Here is a 22,174-nt window from a genome sequence, read left to right as displayed (position 1 = left end):
TGGAGCTGACTAGATTTACAACCTTCTGCAGCTTCTTTCCATCCTGTGTAGTAGCCCCTCCATACCAGACAGTGATACAGCCTGTCAGAAAGCTCTCCACGGTACAACTATAGAAGTTTTTGAGTGTATTTGTTGACATGCCATATCAAACTCCTAATAAAGTATAGCTGCTGCCTTGCCTTCTTTATGACTACATCGATATGTTGGGACCAGGTTAGATCTTGACACCGAGGAACTTGAAACTGCTCACTCTCTCCACTTCTGATCCCTCTATCGGGTTGGTCTGTGCTCTTTCATCTTACCCTTACTCAGGTCCACAATCAGCTCTTTCGTCTTAATGACATTGAGTGCCAGGTTGTTGTTGCAGTACCATTCCACTAGTTGGCATATCTCACTCCTGTACGCCCTCTCGTCACCACCTGAGATTCTACCAACAGTGGTTGTATCATCAGCAAATTTGTAGATAGTATTTGAGTTATGCCTAGCCACAGTCATGTGTATACAGAGAGTAGACCAGTGGACTAAGCACACACCCCTGAGGTGTGCCAGTGTTGATCGTCAGCAAGGAGGATATGTTATCACCAATCCACACAGACTGTGGTCTTCCAGTTAGGAAGTCGAGGATCCAATTGCAGAGGGAGGTACAGAGGCCCAGGTTCTGCAACTTCTCAATCAGGGTTGTGGGAATGATGGTATTAAATGCTGAGCTGTAGTTGATGAACAGCATCCTGATGCAGGTGTTTGCGTTGTCCAGGTAGTCTAAAGCTGTGTAGAGAGCCATTGAGATTGTGTCTGCTGTTGACCTATTGTGGCAATAGGCAAATTGCAATGGGTCCAGGTCCTTGCTGAGGCAGGAGTTCAGTCTAGTCATAAGCAACTTCTCAAAGCATTTCATCACTTCTTTTAGAACTCTTCAGTATATGCCATCTTTTCCCTTCAGACCTTTCAGTTTCCCAAACCCTTCTCTCTAGTTATGGTAACTTCACACACTTCATGACCCCTGACACCTGGAACTTCCTCCATACTGCTAGTGCCTTCAACAGTGAAGACTGATGCAAAATACTTATTCAGTTCATCTGCCATTTCCTAGTCACCCATTACTACTTCTCTAGACACGAGGAAATCTGCAGATGCTGGAAATTCGAGCAGCACACACAAAATGCTGGAGGAATGCAGCAGGCCAGGCAGCATCTATAGGAAGAAGCACGGTCAACGTTTCAGGCCAAGACCCTTCGTCAGGACTCAGCTTCTTCCTATAGATGCTGCCTGGCCTGCTTGCATTCCACCAGCACTTTGTGTGTGCTACTTCTCCAGCATCATTTTCCAGTGATCCAGAATCCACTTTCACCTCCCTTTTACACCTTATGTATCTAAAGACACTTTTGATATCCTCGTTAACATTATTAGCTTGCTTAACTTCTTAATCCACCTTTATCTTAATGACTTCCCACTAATCTTTGCTCTATTATAAGTTCTCCCTTTTGCTCTTATGTTGGTTTTGAGTTCTCTTGTTGGACACAGCTGTGTCATCTTCCCTTTAGAATACTACTTCCTCTTTGGGATGTATATATACTGTGCCTCCCAAATTGCTTTCAGAAATTCCTCCCATGCCTCCGTAATTCCCTTTACTCCACTGTAATACTGATACATCTGACTTTAGCTTCTCCGTCTCAAATTTCAGGGTGAATTCATTCATATTATGATCATTTTCCCCATTCTTTTACCTTGAACTCTCCAATCAATTCTGGTTCATTGCACAACACCCAATCCAGAGTAGCTGATTCCTTAGTGGGCTCAACCATGAGCTGCTCTTAAAAAGCCATCTTGTAGGCACTCCAGAAAATTCCCCTTCTGGAATCCAGCACCAACCTAATTTTCCCAATCTACCTGCATATTGAAATCCCCTATGACTAAAGTAACATTGCCCTTTCGGCATGTGTTTCCTTTCTCCCATTGTAATTTGTAGCCAAATCCTTACTACTGTTTGGGGGTCTGTATACAACTCCCAACAGGGTCTTTCTACCCTTGCAGTTCCTTAGCTCTATTGACAATGACTGTCTGTCACCTCTTTTTAATGATTAGATATCATTTTTTACCAACAGAGCAATACCTCCCCCACTGCCTTCCTGCCTGTCCTTTCGATACAATGTGCATCCTTGGACATTAACCTCTCAGCTATAACCCTTAGCCATGATTCAGTGATGCCCACAACATCATATCTGCCAATCTGCAACTGTGCCGATAGTTTGTCTGCCTTATTCTGTATACTGCCTGCATTCAAATACAACACCTTCAGTCTTGTATTCACCTGTTTGATTTTGCAACTCATCCTGTTGACAGTAATTTAGCTATTTATCAGCAGCCTTTCCTCACTACACATTGTCTCTGTAAATCAGTGACCTCATCTTCTGCAGACTCATCCGCCTTTACTGTGATACCTCGTGCTTTGAAGCATATGCAGCTCAGGACACTAATCACACCATGCTCAGCCTTTTGATACATAATTTTGTCTGAGGTCTTGCCAACATCTGCCTACACCACCTCTCCATTAGCTGCTCTAGCACTCTGGTTCCCATCCCCTGAAACTCTAGTTTAAACCCTACTGTAACCAGGTTAATCCACTTTCCACTAGGTTGCTAATCCCCCTCCAGTTCAAGTGCAAGCCGTCCCTTCAGTACAGGTCCTACCTTCCCTGGAAGACAGTCCAATGATACAAAAATCTTATGTTCTCCCTCCTAAACCAACTCCTTAGCCAAGTATTAAACTGTATAATCTTCCTAGTTTTGGCCTCACTAGTACATGGCATGGGTAGCAATCCTGAGATCACAACCCTGGAGGTCCTGTCCTTTTAACTTGGCACCCAACTCCCTGAACTCCCTATGCAGAACCTCATCACTTGTTGTTCCCACGTCATTGGCACCTACATGGACCACAACTTCTGGCTGTTCACTCTCCCATTTAAGAATGCTGGGATAGCCAAGATATCCTGGGCCCTGGCACCCAGGAGGCAACATACTAACCAGGAATTTTGTTCTCTCCCACAGAACCTCCTGTCCATTCCCCTAATTGATGAATCCCCTATCACCACAGCATGCCTCTTCTATGCTCCCCTTCTCTGAGTCACAGAGGCAGACTCAGTGCCAGACACCCGACCACAGTGAGTTTCCTGTCAGATCATTCCCCCACCCCCAACAGTATCCAAAGTGATATACCTGTTGTTGAGGGGGATGGCCACAGGGGTACTCTACACTGACTCCTTAACCTCTGGCTGTCACCCTGGTTCCTGCATCTTGCACCTTGGGTGTAACTACCTCACTAGATGCTCTATCTATCACCCCTTTAGCCTCGCAAATAATCCAGAGTTCATTCAGTTCCAGCTCCAAGTCCTTAAGGCGGAGTTGGAAGCTGCAGCTAGATGTTCTTCTTCCATTTGTAGTCATCTAGTCATTTGTAGACACTGGCAGTCTCCTGCTTTCCCACATACTGCAAAAGGAACATTATTCAACTATCCTGCCTGACATCTATACTATCCTAGATGAGCAGGTATAAAGAAGGGAAGGGAAAAAAAATCTCGAGCTTTTCTTTTGCTTTCTCTGAATGAAACCTCACTTCCCTGAAGCTTTGAGAGCTAAAGCCTCAAGATCACCACTCTGACTCTGCCCACTCAGATGACAGCTGCTGCAACAATAGCTGCAGCAATTACCCCTACCTACCTTTAATTTGCTCTTATTAATCAATCGCAAATGCTGAACAGTCACTGGTCAAAGCTCTTTTTCATAGTAGCTGTTGTCTTTTATCCTCCAGCAGTGGTCCTGATTGAAGCCCCTCCTCTTAAACCTTCCAATGTCCAAATTGGCCGCTGGTCAAAGATCTTGATTCAGAAAGTCTCCCAGTCGCCAAAGTTTGCATTCATCAGTTGTGTGCTTAATTACAAGATGGGATCACAGCCACAATTCTCAAACAAATGTAGTGTTCAATATTAGGAGCATAGGATTGTTCACAGGTTCCTTTGTTACTTTATTTAATTTTTAAAAATCCTGAAATGGAGAGGTTGGGGAGAACTTTTTGAAGTCTTTCATCTGAGAGTGAAGTCAAATAACAGCAGTCCAATTGTTCCATTAGTCATTATTTAGATCAACGTTATGTGGTGATTTCTGGCTATGTTTTGAAAAATGCTTTTGGTTTTACATATGCCCACTTTTTCCACTCTGGATACAGGGCAAGCTTTTTATAAATGTAACCATGATGTGATTATCTCATTTAACCAGCAAATACTTACCATTTTGGTGGGGAAAGTAAGAGGTTCTCCTGTTATCTGATATTTTTTCTGCACCAGATCCAAGTCAATACAGACTATTTATTGATTTGTAGGATCTGGGTGTCCCTGGCAGCTTCAACATTTACTATCATTCCGTAACTGTCTTTAACAAGATGGTACCGAGTCACTATCTTAACCACTGTAATTCACTGAGAAAAACAGCACAAACATATCTTATCTTCAACATCTTACTGATAAGAGTTTGCAATTATTGGGATATTACTTGCAGCCTGTTTACAACAATTTTTATCTTTGATTTCCTAGAGAGAAGAGGGAATTTCATTGATATATAGGAGGAGCCTGGAGAGAGGATTTAAAAAGAACTTGTTTCTGTTAACAGGATATTTAATAAGAAGAGACAAAAATATAATGGAGTTGGTAGACGTATTAGAAATGACTCGGGAATATTTTCTTCCCACCAGAGGAGAGTGAGATTTAAAATTTACCACTTAAAAGACTGATTTATTGATCTATTGAAATACAGCATAATACAGGCCCTTCGAACCATGTTGACCAGCAACCCCAATTTAATCCTAGCCTAACCAGACAGCTATTTACAATGACCAATTAACCGACCAACCGATATATCTTTGGACTGTGGGAGAAAACTGGAGCACCTGGAGGAAACCTACACAGACACAGGAAGAACACGCAGACAGCAGGAGGAATTGAACCCAGGTCTCAAACGAGAATATACAGTACTATAATGTGTTGTGCATGCCTCTATGGCACATTGTCATCCCAAATAATAAATGCTTATCACACAAAAGCTCTTTGAATATACACAGAGGATGTCAAAACACAAGTGCAAACCAAGAGATGAAAAGTAGATTTAGTGTGGGTAGCTCATTTTCAGCCAGTACAGACATGAGGGGCTGAAGGATCTATCTCCATACCCTGAAGTTCTCAGATTGGATCTCCGATTAGAAACCTGACTTTACAGATTGAACCTAATGAACTTAGAAAATGATTAAGAAGTTTGGAACAAAAACAAACTACTGGAGGAACTCAGCAGATCTGGCAGCATTTGTGGAAGGAAATGGACTGTCGATCTTTTAAGTTAAGATTCCTCACCTGGACCAAAAAACAGGGGAAAAGTGGCCAATATCTCAGTAAATTGGTGAGGGTGGCAGGCAGGTGGATGAGAGAAGAGTCAAAATAGAGGCTGGGGAGTGATAGGTGGAGGTTACAATGGGCTGCAGCTCATAAAATCTGGTAGGAGAAAAGGTGGAGTGTGAAACCAAATAAGGGAGGTAGGGAGGGAAGTGGGAAGAATGTGGAGTGCTGAGTAGCTGGAGTGGATAAAGGAGGGGAAAGAAACAGGGTAATGGGGTGGGGGCTTGTGTAGATTTGTGTAGGAAGTGGGTAGAGCAGGAGGAGAGAGAAAGGGACAGAGGGGGAGCAAGTTACCGGAAATTGGAGAATTCAATGTTAATGCTTTCAGGTTGTCAACCACCCAGGTGGAATCTGAGATGTTGTTTCTCAGTTGAGTATAACCTCATCCTGGCAGAAGGGGAGCCAATGGGAAGGGGAATTAAAATGGGTAGCAACCATATGCTCCAGAAAGCTAAGGTGAACGGAGCACATGTGTTTCACCAGATGGTCACCTGGCCTGCCCATGGTCTCACCAATATAGCGAATGCCACATTGAGAGCACTGGATGCAATAAATCAAGTTGGAGGAGGTGCATGTGAATCTTTGACTCTCTGGCAGGGCTACTTACATCATTAGATGATGAGAGAGGAGGTGCATGGACAGGTATTACATCTCCTACCATTCGGGGGATGTGCCTGGGGAGGAGGGATGAGTAAACCAATGTGTCATGGAGACTGTAGTGCTTGCAAAGAGGAGAAGAGGTGAAACAGTGAGGGAAGATATAGTAGGTGGTGGGATTTATGTTAAACTACAAGAGATTCTGTAGAGCAAACACGAGGAAATCTGCAGATGCTGGAAATTCAAGCAACACACACAAAATGCTGGTGGAACACAGCAGGCCTGGCAGCATCTATAGGGAGAAGCGCTGTCAACATTTTGGGCCGAGACCCTTCGTCAGGACTCCCAGTCCATTTATGACTTGCTGTTCTCTAGCTCACCCCCCTCCCTTTATACTGGTTATCTTTCTCCCCCACTATCAGTCTTGATGCAGACTGTCAACCCAAAACAAAGACAATTCGTACATCATTCCCTTTATCCTCCACCCCTGCCCTCTTACCTTCCCCATCTCACCTTGATTCGTCTATTACCCACCTTCTCATTCTCCTCCCCATCTCTTCACCCATTTCTGCCCTCTTTCTTTTCAGTTTTGATTAAAGGTCTTGGCCTGCAATATCAACTCTCCATTTCCCTCTGGAGTTGCTATCTGATCTAAGTTTCTCCAGCACTTTGTGTGTGTGTTGCTTCAGGTTTCCAGCATCTGCAGGGTCTTTTGTATCGACAATTCCTTTCTGTTGCTTGGCTCACTGAGGTCCACAGCAATTTGGTCTTCGTCTCAGATTACAGCATCTTTTTGTCTCTAATGTTCCCAAGTCATCAGTCAGCAAGGCTGAACGTCATCTAACTTCTTCATATTTAATGGGTTTGAATTCTGAAAGCCCTTACCTGAAAAGCACTCCGGCCATAAGGAGAGAAGGACTACAGCAGTTGAAGAAAGCGCCTCTCCACCACCTTCTCAAGGCAATTAGAGATGAGTAATAAATGCTGGTATTGTCCACAACCCCGAGGTCCTTAAAAAGAATAAGATAAAGAAACCGCCATTGTGAGAGGTATGTGCACAGTCAGGACATCAGAATTTGTGGCACTCTTCTTCAAAGGTGTTTCAGAATATGCATTTATTTATCCAATGAGACACAGCATGGAAGAGGCCCTCCCAGCCTTTCGAGCAGCACCACCCAAAACTCCCCTGATTTAATCCCAGCCTAATCACAGGACAATTTACAATTCCCAATTAACTCACCAACCGGTGCATCTTTGGACTGTGGGACGAAACCGGAGCACCCAGAGGAAACCCACATGGTCACAGAGGGAACGTACAAACTTCTTACAGGCAGCGGTGGGAATTGAACCTGGCTCATTGGTAAGGTGAAAGTGTTGTGCTAACAACTATGCTACTGTGCTGTTGAGGAAGGACATTTGGAGATAGTTTGGTCTTTTCCCTTGGTTCGAGTTCAGGTTTCATTAAAGTTCTGATAGTGTAAATTTTGTACACATTGATGTTTGTGTGTTCAGAGAGTTTGTCACTGGTGTCAGTGATGATGGGTGAGAGTCTCCAAAATATAACATCTGACATGTTGTTTTGGATCCAACAATAACTTCTGCCAATTGCATTGTTTTCCTGTAGGTTACAACCAAGTCCAGGATCCTGGCATGTGTAGGAAAACAGGTCTATGAGGTGTTACAGATGTTCCTCTGGAAGTGTTGTTATTACCTCACTGTTTCCAAAGCATAGCTCTGGGGAGAGCTGTACACATATTTGTTTCAGCCCTGAAGGGTTGAATGGTTTTCTATCTGACCTTTCTTTTTTGTTGTTATTTCAAGGGCTGGTTTCAGCTGAAGGAAAAATAAAGATCAAAGATAGGATTGGACAGAGATATAACCCTGGCCTCTACTAAGAGTGCTGAACCAAATAGACCATGTTCATCATGTAATTAATCGTCTGAAGAGTGCAGCTGATCTTTTCTAACAAATAGAACAAATCCCCTATCCATAAGGTAATAGTGAGGTCTACTTGGGAAATGTATAGTAAAAATGCCATCCTCTTCTTTCAGTTCCTCCGTGTTCATTGGATCTGCTTTCAGAATAAAGCTTTTCATTCCAGAATGAGGTAAATTCCTTCTTCAAAGAAAGGAGCTTGCTTTCTTCCACCATGAACACTATCCTAATGCGCATCTCCTCCATTTCATGCACGTGTGCCCTTACCCCATCCTCCCACCACTCCACCAAGGATAGGGTTCCTCTTGTTCTCACCTATCACCCCAGTAGCCTTCACATCTGAAACTTCCATAATTCTCCATAACTTCCATCATCTCCAATGGGATCCCACCACCAAGCACATCTTTGCCTCCACACCACCCCCAACATTCTAGTTTCAGCAGGGATCACTCTCTATGTGATTCCCTTGTCCATTCATCCTTCCCACTGATCTCCTTCCTGGTACTCATCCTTGCAAGCAGAACACATATAACCATATAACAATTACAGCACGGAAACAGGCCATCTCAGCCCTTCTAGTCCATGCCAACGCTTACACTCACCTAGTCCCACTGACCCGCACTCAGCCCATAACCCTCCATTTCTTTCTTGTCCATATACCTATCCAATTTTACTTTAAATGACAATACCGAACCTGCCTCTACCACTTCTACTGGAAGCTCATTCCACACAGCTACCACTCTCTGAGTAAAGAAGTTCCCCTTCGTGTTACCCTTAAACTTTTGCCCCCTAACTCTTAAATCATGTCCTCTTGTATGAATCTCCCCTACTCTCAATGGAAAAAGCCTATCCACGTCAACTCAATCTATCCCCCTCATAATTTTAAATACCTCTATCAAGTCCCCCCTCAACCTTCTATGCTCCAAAGAATAAAGACCTAACTTGTTCAGCCTTTCCCTGTAACTTAAGTGCTGAAACCCAGGTAACGTTCTAGTAAATCTTCTCTGTATTCTCTATTTTGTTGACATTTTTCCTATAATTCGGTGACCAGAACTGTACACAATACTCCAAATTTGGCCTTACCAATGCCTTGTACAATTTTAACATTACATCCCAACTCCTATACTCAATGCTCTGATTTATAAAGGCCAGCATTCCAAAAGCTCTACTGAAAAGGCCTTACTGAAGTCCATGTAGACAACACCCACTGCTTTATACTCATCAACTTTCCTCGTAACCTCTTCAAAAAATTCAATAAGCTTTGTCAAACATGACCTTCCATGCACAAATCCATGTTGACTGTTCCTAATCAGACCCTGTCTGTCCAGATAATTATATATACCATCTCTAAGAATACTTTGCATTAATTTACCCACCACTGACGTCAAACTGACAGGCCTATAATTGCTAGGTTTACTCTTAGAACCCTTTTTAAACAATGGAAAAACATGAGCCATATGCCAATCCTCCGGCACCATCCCCGTTTCTAATGACGTTTGAAATATTTCTGTCAGAGCCCATGCTATTTCTACACCAACTTCACTCAAGGTCCTGTGGAATATTCTGCCAGGATCTAGAGATTTATCCACTGTTATATTCCTCAAAAGTGCCAGTATTTCCTCCTCGTTAATTGTCATAGTTTCCATAACTTCCCTACTTGTTTCGCTTACCTTACACAATTCAATATCCTTCTTCTTAGTGAATACCGAAGAAAAGAAATTGTTCAAAATCTCCCCCATTTTGTTCGGCTCCACACATAGCTGTCCACTCTGATTCTCTAAGGGACCAATTTTATCCCTCACTTCCCCTTCTCTAGTTGGTACCTCTATGTATTGCTGCAAAAAACTATCCTGCACACATTTTACAAACTCCAAACCATCCAGCCCTTTTACAGAATGGGCTTCCCAGTCTATGTGTGGAAAATTAAAATCTCCCACTATCACAGTTGCTATTCTTGTTCTCTGAATTTCTTTTGCAACTGCCTTAAGGAGAAGATTGGGTCAATAGTCCAACCCTCTGCTCATGAACTGCACTGTAGTTCCTGATAAGTTTCTTTTCCAATTCTCACAACATTGTGGATCTATACCAGGGGTGGGCAAACTTTTTGACTTATGGGCCACAAAGAGTTCTAAAATTTGACAGGGGGGCCGGACCAGGAGCAGATGGACGGAGTGTTTTGGTAATACACCTCATAAGAGAAAATAAAATATCATGGGATATGTAGAAAACATGTGCTTTAATTTCAATTGAAAATGAACAAATGCATTACAACAAAATATCTGTCTTTGAAGTCCCATGGTATTTAGCTATTTATTGAAATGACTTTTAAAACACTGAAAATTAAATGAATAAAATACAGCTTTTTTAATAGTAAGTTATTATTTTAAAGCACTGAAGATTCTGTTATCCTTCAAGATATTATCAGCATCACTCTCCTCCTGACTGTCTTTATTTCAAAAATGGTAGGAGATGCAGGTCTACTTGTCCTGCTCCTTCTTACTCAATTGTCCCCTGTGCCAAAACTCAACAACGACCAGCACAAGGACAGAACAGTCTCAGCGTGCCAGTATGCGGAGCGCGTTATTTGATCTGGAGCGTATTTTTTATTTTGAGAACGTACATGCACCTGTGCACTACTCATGTCCATCACTTAACAGAAATGACATGTAACATGTAAGGCTTATTGAAAAAAATATTTTCAAATGCATTTTTTACATAACACAACGAAGAAACTTATTTTTAATTTCAGTGGGAACAGTGTTGTTGGTCTCCCTTTTTAGCCAGCGCATCAAAGTCTGTATTTAGTTTTGTTGTGGCAATTCTCAGGATGGATCTGAGGTGTTGGTCAGTTAACTTGGATCTGTGGCTGGCTTTCTTGATGTTCATGACGCTGAATGCCTGTTCACACAAATAGGTCGAGCCGAACAACGCCAGCATCTTCTGTGCCGTCCTCCGGAGGTTTGGAAACACCTCTTTACCAAGTGAAGCATAAAAGTCATTCAGTTTAAGAGAGTTGAACTTCTCTTTTAAGACGGGGTCAGACTGAAGATCGATCAGTTCCAGCTGTAGCTCCTCTGGTGCTGTTTCAGGATCTTGTGACAGGGGACAGGCCACCAACTGAAGTGACTTGTCAATTTTTTCAAAATCAGAAAAGCGATGGCAAAATTCTCTGTGCAGCGCATCCAGTGACTCGCTGTGCTTTTCACATTTGCGCCGGCCTCTTCCAGCTTGGCTAATGTGGGAAAATGAGTGAATAACTTATTCGAAATTTGCCTGGAGAAAAAAGCCAGCTTGGATTTAAAGGCTTTCACGTTTGTGTACATGTCATGCACAAACTGATCCTTCCCCTGTAGCTTCACGTTCAGTTCATTCATGTGTGAAAATATATCCACAGCAAAGTCACAAAGCCAGCTCTTGTTGCTCAGCTCAGGAAATTCGCCGTCCTTCCTCAGTAACTCCAAAAATGCACCGATCTCCTCTTTGAGCTCCCATACTCGTTGAAGCACTTTGCCCAAACTTAACCAGCGGACACGGGAGTGATAAAGTAGGTCCTGGTGATCCAGGAACGTGATGAACTGACAGTGCTGAAGTCCCCTTGCACGTATAAAGTTGACAAGTTTTACGACAGGATTCACAACATGATTCAGCTGTAATACCGATTGACATAGAGATTCCTGGTGGATGATGCAGTGAAGGAAAATAACATCCTGGTCAGGATTTTCATCTTTCACTTTATTCTGTATTCTCCTCAGCAGGCCGACATTTTTCCCCGTCAAATTAGGAGATCCATCTGTGGTGACGTTGATAAGTTTACTCCAAGGGAGCTTCATATTTTCGATGACAGCAGACACCCGGTCATACAAGTCCTCTCCCCGTGTTTTTCCTTTCAGAGACTCCATTGTCAAAAACTCCTCCGTTATTTCAAAAGTATTGTTAATTCCTCGGATAAAAATGAGGAGCTGAGCAGTGTCTTTTACATCATTGCTTTCATCCAGTGCTAATGAATATAACGTGAACGACTCTGCCTTTTTATTTAAGTCGCTGGTTATATCTTCATCTATCAGTTCCACACGGCGAGTCACTGTCCTGCGTGATAAACTGATTTTTTCAAATTTGTCTTTGCTCTCCAGACACAATACACCTGCTGTCTCCACCATGCATTCTTTTAAAAACTCGCCTTCAGACAGAGGCTTCTGGCCTTTGCTAATTTGAATGACAGCATAAAACTCGCCTTGGTACTTGACTCATGAATGGCAGTTTTACAGTGAAAAAATTTTGTTGAGCCTGTAAATTAGCTGCCAACCTCTGAGCATTAGCTTCCCGTTCTTTCGTTGACTGGTCACTAGCATAGTTGGCATGTTTTGTGGCAAAGTGACGGCTGATATTATATTCTTTAAAAACTGCCACAGTCTCTTGGCATATCAGGCATACAGCAGTTGTTCGGTGTTCGGTAAAAAGATATTTAGTTGTTCACTCCTTATTAAACATCCGACATTCTCTATCCACTTTTCTTTTCTTAGCTCCACTCATCTTTACAGAAGGGGTGAGAGGTCAAAGAGTAAAGCGCAAATGTGGAGTAATACGCTGCACCTCAACAAAGGTCAATGTATATAGAGTGAGTCATCTATTGGGAAAACGCCAGAATTGCGGGGAAAAACGTTAACAAGGTTTATTAATATAATTTCATCAAGTTCTGCGGGCCGGATTAAAAAGCTTAACGGGCCCCTGGGCCATAGTTTGCCCATGCCTGATCTATACTGTGTTCTAAACAATTTGGTACTGAGAGTGAAACCTGTTGCGGATAACTGTCTCAAGAGTATGACAATGAAAGAGATTGCTGTATAGTGTAGTGGCACCTGTGTTCATGTATAACATAACAAAGTTGGGATCCACCTGCCTTCCACACAGATAGAAGTGTTTGTGAAGGAGACATTTTTACAGAGTTGATGTTTCAGGTAGAACTCCATCTTTCCTAGATTTCTTATTTGCTAACTTAGTCATGGCTTTGCTGAACTCCTCAACTTCAGGCACAGAAGACCAATAGCTTCATTTGTCCTTGATGGCCACATCACAGACAGATTTCTCTGGGATGCAGCAATGAGAAATGTTCTCTTTCTTTTGTTTTATTGTTTATTATTTCCCCTGTGGCTGATATAAGAGGTGTTATGTTTTGGGCTGCTCCTAAAGACTTTTTGACAAAAATTTGGTTAATTTTTCAGAGGTTCTACATTTGAGCATAAATTCCACTCCAAATTCCCTGGTTTCTTTTGAGCTCTTTCCTCACAGAAAAGATTGCAGAATATTCCTTCCTGATGCAGGTACTTATCAGTTTCTCAGACAGTGACCATTTCGATTTGAAGTTGTTTCCTCTCAGTGTAAACTATAGTGAGAACAGCAAAGCCACTTTGGGTCTTTGGACAGGCTCGTTGTTTTGATTCTAATGTTCCTTATTGTAAGCTGGAAGATTTTCTTCTTCCTTAAGAGGCAAAAAAGACAGAAAATTCTCAGCATATCAGACCCCAGCTTTATAGGAAGAAACAGAGTTAATGTTTCAAGTCAATAAACTTCCATTAGATGTTGCCTGGTGAGTATTATAGTATTTCTTCCTTTATATCAGATACCTAGCAACTACAAAATTTTGTTTTTGGACTACGTAAATACAAGGTTTTTTTTTTGGTTATTCGATAACCAACAAAAAGACAAGTACCGAGATAGAAGTTTGGCAGTTAAGGCAGTTGGAATGAGAATTAAACTTGTAAAAAAAAAACCAAAAATGTCACATACACTCAGTGGCCACTTTATTAAATGCACCTGGACATCTGCTTGTTAATTCAGGTATCTAATCAGCCAATCATGTTGCAGCAACTCAATGCATAAAAGTATGCAGACAAGCGATTCAGTTGTTGTTCAAACCAAGCATCAGAATGGGGAAGAAATGTAATCTAAGTGACCAACACACATAAAATGCTGACTGGCCTGCTGAGTTCCTCCAGCATTTTGTGTGTGTTGCTCAGATTTCCAGCATCTGCAGATTTTCTTTTGTTTGTGATGTGAGTAATCTTGACTGTGGAATGATTGTTGGTGCTAGACGGGGTGGTTTGAGTGTCTCAGAATCTGCTGCTCTCCTGGGATTTTCACACACAACAGTTTCTAGAGTTTACAGAGAATGGTGAGAAAAATAAACAAGAAACAATCCAGTGAGTGGTAGTTCTGTGGGGAAAAAAGGCCTCACTAATGAAAGAAGTCAGGGAGAAATGGCCAAAACTTGTTCAAGCTCAAATAACCACAGCAGTGTGCAGTATCTCTGAATGCATAACATGTTGAACCTTGAAGTCGATGGGCTACAGCAGCAGAAGACCATGAACATACACTCAGTGGCCACTTTATTAGGTACAGGAGGTAGCTAATAAAGTGGCTGCTGAGTGTGTTTCCTTTAAGAAGTGTCTTTGTGGGAATATTGTAACAAAATGGCACCTGAGCAAGAAAGGCATTTTAAGCGTCTCTAGTGAGGAGCTGTATCTGAAGGCTAGTCCATCCATCTCTAGAAGCTATTTACTGTTTTTTAAAATGTCTATCATTTTGCTAAGATATTTGCATTTCTCTTTTACTTTTACTGACAGTAACATTTTCATTTTATCTTCTAAGAATTTTGCTAAGTTCAAGCACACAGTCTCGTGTCTCAAAGACTACTCTATAACTTTGCATCCATTAAAATTCAGATTGAAGAAATCTTGAGATAGTGAAATGTGCAGTTTCAAATTTCTTCTACCTTAGTGCTAGGCTTCCAAACTCATGTTAAATCTTGTGCAATTTAATTATTTTACAAGAACCATTAAATGCTTTGCATCAGGAGGTGTGATCCATGGAGCAATGCTGCTGGGACACAAGCCAGGGCACCTGGTGACCCAGGTCACATTACTGATGGTGTCCCAACGTATCTCAGCATGATGAGTGTATTAATTTTCAGGTGCCTATGAATAAAATGAAACATTTTTGACAATTTTACAATCATCAAGTTAAAATTGGAGACCTTGGATGTTTTATATTTTTATTTTCATTTTTCCATTTTTACAGTTATTTCAGGTGAGGTCATTGGAAATTGGATTTCAAATGTCCATTTTAGAATTTGTAAATCTTTGTAATTTCCTTTTAAAGTTATAATTCTTCATTTTCATTTTTCTTCTTGCACCATTTTGCAACAGATCTATGGACAGCGATCACAGAGCTCAGAACAGGTATTACATCCCAACAAACAAGAGTCCTAGGGTTGCATGGATTCCACTCTAAAGGCAGTGTGCATACACACACACATGCATAACATACAGACGCGCATAGTGGTAGTTCGGATTCGAAGAAGACACTTGAAACCTGTGCGTGATGGAGTTTTCATTGGAACAGCCGTTGCATGGGACAATCCCACTCTCTCGGCAGAAGAGACCCTGATCCAGTGGAACGGACACCGTTATGGCTGGAGACCTCTCCTGCTGCAGTGGATGACCAGGACGTCTAACTGTCTCGTCGTGCTCTTAGCACTCTGCAACACCTGCTGGGTCTGCTTTCTTGACCGTTGGACTATTAATTCAGTCTCCTCTGCTCAATCTGCCAGAGCCAGGCTTCACACACTGGGATGGACAGATCCCCTACCTCAACGAGGGTCAAAGACCCATTGGCTACCCTCACCTGGTTTGGCCCGTCAGCTGAGACAGTTTACCGGGAGTGCGGCCGCTTTGCATGTTACAGCTACTTGGAGCCACAGGTGAGAGCTGATCGCCAGGTGGGGACCAAAGGTGGACGAGCATACATACATATTCATTCATTCTTATTCTCTCCCTCTCCCTCTCTCTCCCCCTCTCCCCTCTCCCTCTTCCCTCTCTTCCTCTCTCCCTCTTCCCCACCTCTCCAACTCTCTCTCTCTCCTCCCTCTCCCTCCCTCTCCCTCCCTCTCCCTCCCTCTCTCTCCCCCTCTCTCCCCCTCTCTCCCCCTCTCTCCCCCTCTCTCCCCCTCTCTCCCCCTCTCTCCCCCTCTCTCCCCCTCTCTCCCCCTCTCTCCCCCCTCTCTCCCCCCTCTCCCCCCCTCTCCCCCCCTCTCCCCCCCTCTCCCCCCCTCTCCCCCCCTCTCCCCCCCCCAATAGAGGGAAGCAGAGGAACATTTGCAGGGTTGCTTCAAGTGGGTGGACTGAGCTACATTCAAGATTCAAAGGACATTGATCAGCAAAGTATGTATGCAGTATACAACCTTCCCCACAGACAGCAATGAAACAAAGAAAACCATGGAACCCATTCAAAGAAAAACATCAAACTTATCCCACACATGCAAAAAAAAAAGTTAAATTCTGTAAATGGCAAGAATATAACTGAGTGAAAAATACAGAATACAAGATCCAAAATTGAAAGAATCCAGACATATTCAGTTCAGCTTGGTGTCCATTATTTGCAGGCCATCCCAACACAAAGTAGCTTAAAATAGCAATAAAAAAGGAGCAACCAGAAGTCTATGATAATGAGAACTCCAGAGTCCAATCTACAATCAGTTTCAATTAAATCCGCATCTACAATCTGCTTTACCCAGGACTCCTACAGCATCAAGTGAGAGGGAGGGAGACAATTATTCCTTTGGGAGCAGTGAGCAAGAGAAAGGTCCCTGTGTTCAAATGGTCTCTCTTGCCTTCTCACCAGAAGATCTGAATTAATCTGCCACAGCTCTCACAGACCTTATAAAGACACTCGTGGACAAAAGTGTCCCCACAAAATCATTCAGAGTCTTCCCCAACTAGAAGCCCTGGATGAACCAAGAGATCCACGATCTGCTGAAGGCCAGATTGCTGACTTTCAGGTCGAATGACTCAGGAAAGTACAAGAGGTCCAAGTATGCCCTCTGGAAATCCATCTCACATGAGAAGTGGCCATTCTAGACCAACTTGAAACACAGAAGGATACTTAACAGCTGTGCCAGGGCTTGAATGCTATCACCTCCTACACAGCAAAACTATGAAACGTACTGCATGTGACACCTGAGGTTTCGTTCCCAGTTAAGCTCAACGCTTTTTATGCTCACTTTGACCAACATAATATGGAGGCACCTTAATCATCTCCCACAGCCCCCGATGACCCAGTGAATTTTGTTGCTGAGGCCAGCATGAGAGCATCCATCAGAAGGGTAAACCCACAAAGAGCATCTGGCCCAGACACTGTACCTGGCCAAGTACTGAACACCTGCAGTACTAACTAGCGGAGTAGTCACTGACATCTTTAACCTCTCGCTCCGGCAGTCTGAGACACCCACCTACTTCAGTCATACCAGTGCCCAAGAAGAATGTGGTAACCTACCTCAACGTCTATAGTCCAGTAACACTTATTACATCCATTGTGATGAAGTGCTTCAGGAGGTTGGTCATGAAGCGTATCAACTCTTGCCTAAAAAGTGACTGGATCTGCTCCACTTTGCTTACCGTGATAATAGGGCAGCAGCAGTTGCCATTTCATTGGCTTTTTACTCAGTTCTGGAACATGAGGACAGTGAAAGTACATATATCAGGATGACTACAGCTCAGCATTCAATGCTATTATCCTCTCTAATCACTAAGTTCCAAGGCTTAGGTCTCAATACCTTCTTATGCAAATGAATCTTCAACTTTCATGCTTGCAGATCCCAGTCAATACGGAATGGTACTAAGCCCTTCCCTCCATTAACCAGCAGCACAGATGCACTACAAGATTGTGTGCTTAGCCTTCTTCACCTGTTTGCTTTATACTTATTACTGTTAGACTAAGAGCAGTTCCAACGCCATATTTAAATCTGCTGATGACACCATAGTTTTTGGCCACGTCAAAGGTGATGATGAATCAGCATACAGGAGGGAAATTGAAAATCTGGTTAACTGGTGCCACAGCAACAACCTCTTACTCAATGTCAACAAAAAACAAAGAGCTGATTATTCTTTACAAAGGACGAAACCAAGGGCCATTGAGACTGTCCTTATTAGGGGATTGGAGGTGGAGAGAGTCAGTAGTAACTTTAAATTCTTTGGTGTTATCGTCCTGGGATCAGCATGTAAGTGCCATTTCAAGGAAGGCATGGTGGCATCTCTACTTTCTTAGTTCAACAGCTCATCTCAGACTTCGACAAACTTCTATAGATGTCCAGTGGAGAACATCCTGACTGGTTTCATCACACTCTGGTATGGAAACACCGATGCTCAGGAATAGAAAATCCAACAAACATTGATGGATAAGCTTAATCCTTCACGGGAGAAACATTCCCCACGATCGGGCACAAAGCGCTGACACCAGAAGGGGCATCCACCATCCAGGCCATGCTCTCATCTCACTGCTGTCATCAGGAAGGAGGTACAGGAGCCTTAGGACCCACACCACCAGGTTCAGGAACAATATCCTCAACCATCAAGCTCCTGAAGCACTGTGGGTAACTTTGACACTGAACCAATTCCACTCCTATGGACTCATTTTCATTGAATCTGCAACTCATGTTCTTAGTATTATTTATTACTATTGTTTCTGTTTTTCTTTGATTTTGCTTAGTTTATATTTTGCACATTGGCTGTTTGTCAGTCGTTGTGCAGTTTTTCAATTATTCTATTGTATTTCTTTGTTCTGCTGTGAATACCTGCAAGAAAATGAATCTCAGAGTTGTATGTGGTGACATATACTGTATGCACTTTGATAATAAACCTTCTTTAAACATTGAATTTTAACAATCCCAGTGTTAGTTGTCCATTCTCCGTTACTCAGGCAAGCTGCCTCCTTGATCTGCTGTGGTTATCATTGCACTCCCACTGAGCTGTTGGAGAAGGGTATCTGGAAATTTAATACTGCAGCAATAATGAAAACTACTGATCAGAAAAGCAGCAAATATCAAAGAACAGAGTTAGACAGGGTTTAACTCGGAGACAGTCATTGGAGCTCTGTGGTAGAATTAGCTGACATAAACAATTCTGTGTAATATTCAATAAACAAAATCATTAACTGTGCTCATTCACAGTTGTAGAGTTTACATGTACTGCATTAACTTGCTTCTGCTGGATAAGAAAATCCTTAGAAGAAAAATTACATGGGTTTGTTTTCTATGAAAGGAATTAGATGTAATTGGAGTGAATTAATGCATAGATAGTGTTTCAGGACTACTATAAGGATCTTATAATGGTTGACAATTGTAAAGATAGATTAAATGTTTCTAATGTGGGAGGAGGGGGATAGTGGGAGGGAAACCAGTGATAAGTGGTGACAACCTAAAAATGAGGAGCAGATGCTTAATAACAGAGCAGAAGAAAGCTTTTCATGTGATTTATCAGAATGCTTTACTACAAGTTGTAGCTGATAGTAAGTCTAGTTCTCAATTTTTCTTAAGATATTGAAGAAATCCATTTAGCTAACTGAGCCCGTATTCACAAATATAAAAATATGGAGATGATTGGAAGTCTGTGTGGTTCCATGGGGCGAACAGCTCATCCCAGGATACCCAGAGTCTGGCCTGCTCTTGTAGTTGTATCTATGGTGCTTGTTTTATTTGAGTTTCTACTCATGATATATAGTCTCCGCAGTGCGAATGCCAAATGTTACCTGGCATTTCTCTGATTGAAATACTAGTTACCACATACAAGTCCATTCCTGATTGATGTCTAGATCTGGTTACTTCATCTTCTGAAGAGTTACAAATGAAATTGCATGTTGATCAATCAGCAAGAAACATGCCCACTTCTGTTTTTATGATGGAAGAAAGCCCATAATGAGGCAGCTGAAGATCTTCGGACCTAATTTTCATGACCGGGATCTGAGCATCACTAGCAAAGCTAACGCTTATTGCCCATGCCTAAGTGGCCTGGAGAAAGTACTGGTGAGTACTTCATTGAATCGCTGCAGATTTCAGATGAAGCACTTCCACAGAGCTGCTGGAATTTAAACCCAGTGTTGATAAAGGACCAGAAAGATATTTCCAAACCTGGTGGAGGAGTAGGTGTTGCTTGTTGGGGACCCATGAGCCTGCTACCCTACCTCTGTCCTTTTTGGTGGTAGACATCACTGGTTTGGAAGGTGATGTCAGGGTGTATCCTGTAGGTAGTACACACTGCAACAGCTGTGCAGTGCTAGTGCTTCTCCGTGGGTTGTCACCTTGCTGTGGTGGAAAAGCTTGTGTGGTCCTGAGATCCAGAGAGCGATGCCGTCTGGAGCTATGCTCCTGGTAGGGTCACCCATGGCGGTAAGGTCAAGGGTGAGGTCCCTGACAAAGAACAATCCAATCAAGACCTCAACGGTGGAACAGGCGGATAAAGTTACTTCGAACTCAATGGCTGTGAAGACAGATAAAGGCTGCAACAAACCTATCAGCTCCAATCGTTGTGGTTTCCATGCCATTGGAATCCGTTGGTTGATTTGTGAAGTATCGTGTGCTTCTTGGAGTGCAACATCAAGTACACATTAAACAAATACATGCACAGGCGTCTTCGCTCTGTGGAAATGGTATGAAGACCATCATCCTCAACCTCGGGGGATAGCGACGACGACGGCGGCTAGTGGAAGGAATGAATGTTGATAGTAGAGGACTTAGTAATGGCAATGCTATTAAAGGTCAATGGAAAATGTTATATTCCCCTTTGTTGGAAATAGCCATTGTCCGGACAAAGATACTTGCCTCTTAGGAAGCCATGCCTGAATGTTCCATAGACATGGGCTGCTTCATATGCTGAAGGGTTGTGAATGGAATTAAATATAATATTGTCATCAGTGAACATCCCACCATATAATGGAAGGAAGGTCACTGAGGAAGGCCTAAGCTTTTTCATCCATGTTTGGATGATGGCTAACAAGAGATCTGGAGCACAGTGGTCCTGCAAAACCAAAGCTGAGCAAGTTATTGGTGTGCAGGTAGTGCTCAGTAGTAATTCAGAGGCACCACACTGTTGTAGAGAGTTGAACTGCTACCTCAAAGCTTCAGACACCCAAGTTCATTCCTAAACCTCACGCTGACTGTGTGGTATTTGCTCGTTCTCCCAGTGAGCACCAAGTGCGTTGTCTTCCTCTTGGATCTCAAAGGCAAGTTGGTTGGTAGCTCAATTGATCATTCTAAATTGTCCCTGGTGGACAGAATCAGAATCAGGTTTATTATCATCGGCATGTCGTGAAATTTGTTAACTTAGTAGCAGCAGTTCAATGAAATACGTAATATAGAAGAAGAAAAAACAAAATAAAATAATAATGAAAAGTAAGTAAATAAATCAATTATTGTATACGTATATTGAATAGATTAAAAATCATGCAAAAAATTCTGCATGGAGGTTGGTCACCAGTGGGATGCCTCAGGAATCTGTTCTGGGACCCCTACTCTTTGTGACTTTTATAAATGACCTGGATGAGGAAGTGGAGCGATGGGTTAGTAAGTTTTCCGATGACACAAAGGTTGGAGGTGTTGTGGATAGTGTGGAGGGCTGTCAAAGGTTACTATGGGACATTGATGGGATGCAAAACTGGGCTGAGAAGTGGCAGATGGTGTTCAACTCAGTTAAGTGTGAAGTGGTTCATTTTGGTAGGTCAAATATGATGGCAGAATATAGTATTAATGGTCAGACTCTTGGCAGTGTGGAGGATCAGAGGGATCATGGGGTCCAAGTCCATAGGACACTCAAAGCTGCTGTGCAGGTTGACTCTGTGGTTAAGAAGGCATACGTTGTATTGGCCTTCATCAATCGTGGAATTGAACTTAGGAGCCGAGAGGTAATGTTGCAGCTGTATAGGACCCTGGTCAGACCCCACTTGGAGTACTATGCTGAGTTCTGGTTTCCTCATTATAGGAAGGATGTGGAAGCCATAGAAAGGGTGCAGAGAAGATTTACAAGGATGTTGCCTGGATTGGGGAGCATGTCTTATGAAAATAAGTTCAGTGAACTCGGCCTTTTCTCCTTGGAGCAACGGAGGATGAAAGGTGATCTAACAGAGGTGTATAAGATGATGAGAGACATTAATTGTGTGGATAGTCAGAGGCTTTTTCCCAGGGTTGAGATGGTTGCCACAAGAGGACACAGGTTTAAGGTGTTGGGGAGTAGGTACAGAGGAGATGTCAGGGGTAAGTTTTTACTCAGAGAGTGGTGAGTGTGTGGAATGGGCTGCCGGCAACGGTGGTGGAGGCGGATATGATAGGGTCTTTTAAGAGGCTTTTGGATAAGTGTATGGAGCTTAGTAAAATAGAGGGCTATAGGT

This window comes from Hypanus sabinus, chromosome 3, assembly GCF_030144855.1.
Source record: "Hypanus sabinus isolate sHypSab1 chromosome 3, sHypSab1.hap1, whole genome shotgun sequence".
Lineage (NCBI taxonomy): Eukaryota > Metazoa > Chordata > Chondrichthyes > Myliobatiformes > Dasyatidae > Hypanus > Hypanus sabinus.
This window is presented reverse-complemented; position numbering follows the sequence as displayed.